Source organism: Theobroma cacao, chromosome 4 (assembly GCF_053813885.1).
Source record: "Theobroma cacao isolate CCN51 chromosome 4, ASM5381388v1, whole genome shotgun sequence".
NCBI lineage: Eukaryota > Viridiplantae > Streptophyta > Magnoliopsida > Malvales > Malvaceae > Theobroma > Theobroma cacao.
The window spans coordinates 26,140,303-26,147,946 of NC_142642.1; the positions used below are offsets into that span (position 1 = coordinate 26,140,303).

Below are 7,644 nucleotides of genomic sequence, written 5' to 3' on the forward strand. Positions count from 1 at the left end.
CTTGTGCAGTTACTTAAGCAGTTAAGGTGCCAAGTGCATCAATTTCACAAGCTCCAATAATATTTCTTGGACTTGACCTTTCTAAAGGCCATTGATTATTATTTGAGGCCATATTTTTTAACAAATTATAAGCATCTGCAGCATTCTTACTCATTAATGCCCCACCACCACCAGCATCAATTATGGTTTTTATTGACTCAACCAACCCATTGTAGAATGCTTGAACTTGCAACCAATCAGGAATCCCATGATATGGACATCTTCTCAGTAGTTCTTTAAACCTCTCCTAGGCTTCATACAAGAACTTACCATCAAATTGTGTGAATGAGGTGATATCATTCCTCATCTTTGCAATCTTTGCAGGCGGGAAGAACTTTGCGAGAAACTTATGAGCCAAGTCCTCCCATGTAGTGATAAAGCCAATAAGTAGTGAATTAAGCCAGTTTTTTGCTTTATCCCTCAGAGAAAATGAAAACAGTCTCAATCTAATAGCATCATCAGTTATTCCATTGTATTTAAAGGTATCGCAAATCTCCAGGAAATTTATCCAATGAGAATTAGGATCATCACTAGGTAACCCACCAAATTGGACTAAAGACTGAATCATCTGAATGTAAGTTGGTTTAATTTTGAAATTATTCGCATTGATGGAAGGTCTTTAAATGCTTTGGTGCAAACCTTGCAAAAGAGGAACAACATAATCTCGCAGTGCTCTATTTGCTTTGGGAACCAGATTAATGGCATTATTGCCTTTGTTATTGTTATCCTCAGCCATTGTGTGATTTAAAGCTACAACTTACAAATTCTCCCTTCGACGTCTTTTGAAAGTTCTTTCCATCTCAGGATAAAAAAGAACAAGATTCATGTTGTTTCTTCTTTGCATACAATGACCAAAGATATCTACAAGCAAACAAAATCTAATATTAAAACAACAAAAACAAAATTTGACGGAAAACTAAATTGCTTGGTATTAGTATTAATATAAATTCTAGAAACAATTCCCCAGCAACAGCGTCAAAAACTTGTCAGTTAAAATTCTACTATGCAAGTATAGGTATCAAATAGATTGTATATAAGCAAGCAGAGTATCGATCCCATAGAGAATTGATCTAAAACTTTACTAAGTACTAAAATTATAACAATTTAATCTTATCCAAACAATCAATATCAAATAATTAAATTGACTAACTAAAAGTACTTAACCAAAATTTAAACTAAGAAAATCAAAATAATAAAACTTGAGTAAATATCAATTCAAACAAGCCTAGGATTACAATATGCCTCACACTTCATCTAAATCTTACCTCTCTTCCTTAACTTATTTCAATAGGTTGAATTGTTAACCTAAAGTCTTAAATTATTTATAAGGGTCTCTCGACTCATCTTATAAAAATATATATTTTAACCAAAACACTATATCTCTATGTGAATTGAAATTAAAACAGTTTCATTAAGTTCAAGCTCTAATCTGGCTACATATGGCCTATAGGTATATCCCTATCCTATATGCAAATCAATTAATATGATCATATGCTATACCAATTTTAATCCATACTAAACTCCCTTTCCCAAGTTTGTTTAGGTTCCTAAATCAATTTAATTGGTGGCCAAGCAATTAAAAGCGTTAAGAATAAATTGGAATAAACAATTCAAACCCCATTAAAAAAAAACAAGAGAAAGATAAAAATTTTGATTACATGTGAGTTCAATTGCAATCCTAGAAAAAGAAAATAAGCTATTCATGATCGAAAAGACAAATAACATTGTATATAATTCAACCATTGAGAGTAACAAGAAAAGTAAAAGCCAAGGAAAAAAACCAAACAAATAGATTTGCCACCTTGCTCTCCAAGTTTTAGCCTCAACTTCTAGTTTCTTAAGTCTCCCAAAAGTTATCTTCCCTAATGTTCTTAAAAATATCCTATTTATACTAATAAACTTAACCTATAGCTCCCTAAGTTAACCTATAATTGAATTGGGCTTAAAAGTGTAATGAGAGGCCCAAAAAATCGATTATTAATCTTTAAAAATTTCCATTCCTAGCACTGTACATCCAACCAATTTTTGACATGATTTTCTCTATCTTCAAGGTAGAACTAGATAAAGTAATCTATGAAAGTTGTAGCTCTGTCTCTTATCTTTCCCATAGTTCAAGAATCACATCATTTGGAGCTCTGTAACACGAGTTATGGCCAAAACATTGAAGCATATGCAAACAAACTTTCGGGTCTTTTAACACCCTACTTTCCAAAATTAAGCTCAATTCCTTTAGCTCCTACGAAAAATATTAAAACTAATAAATAACAATCAAATTAAAAGAAATAACATAAAATTAAAATAACTTATTTAAAAATAAAATAATTATAAAAATAACTAAAAATAAGTAAATTATAATTGAAAATTGAAGACTTAGCTAATAATTAATAACAAAATTGGACTAAAATAATTATATAAAATAGAATTATCACATTTATGAATATTGGTGATCAAGATATTATTTTTCAAAGAATTTCTTTTAAAGGCAAAAAATGTATATTCATAATCCAAGATATATAAGCATGCTGCAAAAAGTCCTTAGTCAAGCGAAGACAAAGACTTGTGACAACAAAGAGCAATTCACATAAAGCTCATGAAAATAAAAAATACATGAACGAGCCATAAACTAGATTCCCACTCATTTGGAAGAGCAAAAAACATAGCACACACCTCACCCTTGAGACCATACACAACAACCCACTTTTTCCATCTTCAAGAAGCAAATCAGTACAAATCAAAGTACCAACCATGCCAGTGAAAAGAGCCAGAAAACACATCCACAACTCCACATCGATCAAAATGAATTTAGCAAAGATGCCTCAATAAGAGAAATCAAAAGAAAGTACAAACATCCACCCAAATCAAAACAAGATCACAACAAATTGCACCAAAACATCAAGAACATGGAAACAAATCAAAAGGGGACACACCTTAAACAACCCAAGAGAGAAAGAGACAGAAGCAAGACCAAAGACAAAATTCACCCATCAAAGTGATTGATCATCAGCATGTCAATCTCTCTTTCAATCCTTGACTTGGCAAGAAAATCCATAACATTATTTGCAGATCTAGGGATATGTTGAATATGCCATTCTTTAAGCTTACTAATTAATGATGTGAAAATTTTGTTTACTATGTTTCCATGGTGTAGCATCATGATGCTCAACCCACTTGATAGTTGTAATGGAGTCACTTTCTAAGACAAGGTGATGGGAATTGACCCACCTAAAGGCTACAAATATGAGAAGAGTTCCTTTGATAGTAAAAAGTTCAGCTCTATTGAAGAATGGTCAAAAATCTAGTGAAGTGAACTAACAGATCATGTGGCAGGAAGGAACAGTATTTGAAAGCTTGAAAGGGGTTTTATAATGTCCAAAATGGTAACGTATTAACGTTACTAAGTTCAAGTATCAATACGTGTGTTATTTATGTCATTTAAGTTCTTTTTGTTTTGTGTTTAATGTTTGTTGTAAGTAAAACGCAAGAGTGTTATGTCGTATTTCAATATTTTGTCTGTTGTTTGTATTTCTTATATGGTAACATTTACTTGCTGTTTTCTTCTTCTTTGTCATTAGTTTATTAGTCGTCAAAGAGCACAGTGTTCAATGCATAACACGCAATGCACCTTTAATGTTTAGGAGTTCATATCTTTCAAGGCTATATCTTTAGTGTTTGTTATCTTGTATGGATATGAATACAAAATGTGATGAATGAGCGGTTGGTTGGGCTTTCCCCCAATTTTGAATTTCAATGTCTCCTCTAATTCTTTACTTTCTCTCTCTTTTTTCTAAAAAACTCTTTTCTTTGAAATTCTAGAAATCACAACATGGTATCAGAGCAATTGTTCTTAAAAGACTTATAATTTGATTTCTAGTTTTTAGTCTTTCAAAAATTAATGATTTTTTCATAGCTGAATATGGCTACTGCTAGTTTTAGTGCTTCAACCCCTCCTATATTTAATGGTGCCAATTATCCATTATGGGTAGTCAATATGCATTCATATTTGAATGCATTTGACCTTTGGGATGTTGTTGAGACTGGAGTGATTTTGGTATAGAGGCATGCCAACCCCATGTTGGCCTAAATTAAACAACATTCTGAAGAAGCAGCTAAACATTATAAAGCTCTCATATGCTTGTAGTCAGTTGTGTTAGAGGCTATCTATACCAAGATTATGAACTATGAAGATCCTAAATAGGTTTGGGACAACTTGAAATAAGAACACTAGGGGAGTGATCGAACCAAGGCAATCTAAGTATTGAATCTTTCTAGACAATTTGAACTATTGAGGATGAGGGAAGATGAGAATATTCAAGAGTATATTGATAAGTTGCTGAGATTTATGAGTCAACTTAAAATATTAAGGGAAGAGGTAACTGAAAAAAGAGTGGTAAATAAAATTCTAGTTAGTATTCCAAAGAGGTTTGAAGCCAAAATATCTTCTCTAGAAGATTCAAAAGATCTGACTAGTATCTTTGTTAATGAGTTGATTAGTGCTTTGATTACTCAAGAGTCGAGGAGAGCTTGCAGAGTTGAAGATCTAACTGAAAATGCTTTGGTTGTTCAAACCAAACCAAAGGCTTAAGGATCAAAGATGAGGGTTCAAAGAAGCTTAGTAACAAAGGCAGTAAAGTAGGTGATGGTAAACAGGGAAAAACAAATGACAAATATCCTCCATGTACCCATTGCAAGAAGACTAATCACACTCTTAGGAATTATTGGTACAAACCTTACGTGAAGTGCAAAGCCTGTGATCAAGTTGGATATGTGGAAAAATGTAAAGCCTGACCTTATAAAATACTTTTCATGATATACATGTGATGGATAGCATGTTTACATACTAGGAGAGCCCCGAAAAATCAACAAAAGTCGGTATTGTTCCTAGAGGTACAACAAAGTTGATCGAAGCCTCGAACTAGATCAAATAGGAATTTTAAGGCGAAATTAAGAGCTTCACAGTTCAGAGATGACTCAAAATGGTAATTCGGAGTTTGAGGATCAATTTGGAGTCAAACTAAAATTTTCACAATTTAGGGGTAAAATGGTCATTTGCCACTTGGGGACAAAATGATAATTTTTAGAAAATGCTTTTGGCCTCATTTGACTTATTGGAGTATGATTTGAGGTTGAGAAGTGAAAAAAAAAATTGTAGTCTTGGTATTTTACGGAGCATAGGGGTAAAATGGTAATTTTGACACCCCAGGGGCAAAATAGTAATTTTCCACCACCAGGACATTTGTCCAGCACATGGTCTTCCCTTATCCTCAATTTTTGACCTTTGACTAATCATGTGGTGGAGATAAAAGGTTTAAAAATTTTAAAGTTTTAAAAATGGACTAATTAGAAAATGACAAGTGTCAAGCTTAGGATATTTTATTATTTAACTTAAAAATCAGCATAAATCAGCCCATTATCTCTCCAAATATTTGGCCAAGCAAGGAAGAGAGGGAAAGAAAGGAAGAACAAACCCTAGGTGAAGCATTTCAAGAGAAAAAGTGTGGAAAATCAAGGAAAACAAGTGAAAATGGTAGGATTTTTCAACTTAAGCTTGAAATCTATTTTCCTTAAGCATTTCTCCTTATTTTCCATGCTTCAATTACATGTTTTCATGATGAATTCATGGTTTGTCAAAATGGGTAAGGAGAGAGAAAGATGTTGGATTGATTTGATTTTGAGATATGTTAGTGTTTTTAGTTAGTTTAGCATGTTTAGAAACAAAACAATAAGAAAAGAATTAATTTTCCCCATCACTCATTAATAGCCGATTTTTTTAGGGAGAATATTGTGACTGAATTTGATGATATTTCATGATACTTTGGTGATATTTGATGTTTGGTGAGGCTAGAAATTAAATGGGAAATTTTGGTGTGAAAATCTAAATTTTTGCTTAACATATAGACATGTGTGATTATTGACTCGTGACTGATAAATTGAACCTCATTCGCAATCACTGAGGTAATTTAGGTATAATTGGAGTGTAGAAAGTGAAAAGAATTGATTTGGAGTTAAATTGAAGATTTTAACCGATTAGACCGAGTATAGTGTAACTTAGGTCGAATATTACATTTAAGCGATTAATCAGACATTTTGCATTCCATATAATGCATTAGTAGTCTAAATTAGTTTAGTTTCAATTTAGTACCAATGTGGTGAAATTTTTGATTTTATACTGAGTCAAGGTGGTGAGTCCTTTGATAAAGGCAAGGGAATTACATCCGAGGACCAGTAGTCTGAGTATTTCGAAAATCGTCACTTTAGATATTATGAGTAACCTTACCATCATTTTAATTATCTAAAGTATGTTTTTATTCGGTTTTGGTGAATTTTATAAAAATGAGTTCAAATGGTAAATTTTTATGTTTTGTAAACAAAATGTGTTTAAATGAAAAGACTTTATAAATTGTCTTGAAACGAAATAACGATTTTGAAAATAGAGTAATTGGAGACCACTGGTATGTTGTAAATTTATGATTGAAAATTGATGGCTTATGTTATATTGTTATTGTGTTGGCATGACTGTTGGGCTGTGTTTTATGAATTGTATGAATTATTTTATTTTACCCTTGCAGGCTGGGTAGTATTATATTAGCCTTGTCATGTTGTTAAAATTTTATTATATGGTGGGTTTTGCTTGCTGCAGTGGGCAGATTTTGTGGACCAGCCTATTAGAGGGGCACAGAATCCAGATATATATATACGTACCTCAGTCGAAGAGGTGCGTAGGGTATCTCCTGAGGTATGGTTAGAGTCTACGTCACGCCGAACCACCTCATGACGATGAACTCCGCTAACGCCAAGGAACGGTTGTGTTTTTTCAAACTAAAAATATGTTTTCGCGTATACGAATTTTTAACAGTCTTGGCTGACTCGGTTAGATGCCTTGTCCAAGGTATCCTCGAGAATGATTTTGGCAGGAGCTAAGCTTTTAAAATATTCATAAGCCATGTTGACTATTTAAATGAAATGAATACTTATGTTATGAAAAACATATTTGAATGAAATGTTTTAATAGTCTCCTTTTACTCAGACTTTAGATCTTTTGAATGATGTTTGTTTACTCACTGGGATTTTATAATCTCACCACTCTCCTTTCCCTCCATTTCAGGCTTAGATTAGACTGTAGATAGCTGATCTCATCAAGGACTACCGTTGGGTTTGCATTCTTCAAACTGTAAGTTTATAGTCCTCTTTACTTTTTTTTAGTCGAGGGTCCACTTATTATTGTAAATTAAATTAAATACTTTAGCTTACTGTATTATAGTATGTATGAATTTATTTAACTTTTACGCTACAAAAATTATTTACATAAAATTCTATAAATATTATTTTATAAGAAAATATAATATTTTATTGAATATTTTTATCATATTCAAATAATCATAATTTCATTTTAAATGAATGTTTTTAGATGTTTAAACTTATTTTTGACTATGAATTACGTGTTTTGTACTCGCTTACTATATTTTTAGCGGATTTTGAGACCTTAGAGGAAAAATGACCAAAATGCCCTTGTGAGGAAAAATTTATTTTTTTAATTGTTTTGAATTGGAAATAGTTTATAATATCTCAAAACATGATTTTAGTAATTAATACTCACGGGGGAAGCGA

General features: G+C 32.1%; 1 non-coding gene across 1 annotated transcript; it reads left to right on the forward strand.

Annotated features, from left to right (window-relative positions):
• The first annotated feature begins 242 nt into the window (after positions 1-242).
• On the forward strand, positions 243-349 carry LOC148763209 (small nucleolar RNA R71). Its single transcript, XR_016026132.1, has one exon. It is a non-coding gene; the product is annotated as a small nucleolar RNA R71 (small nucleolar RNA).
• The last annotated feature ends 7,295 nt before the right edge of the window (positions 350-7,644 follow it).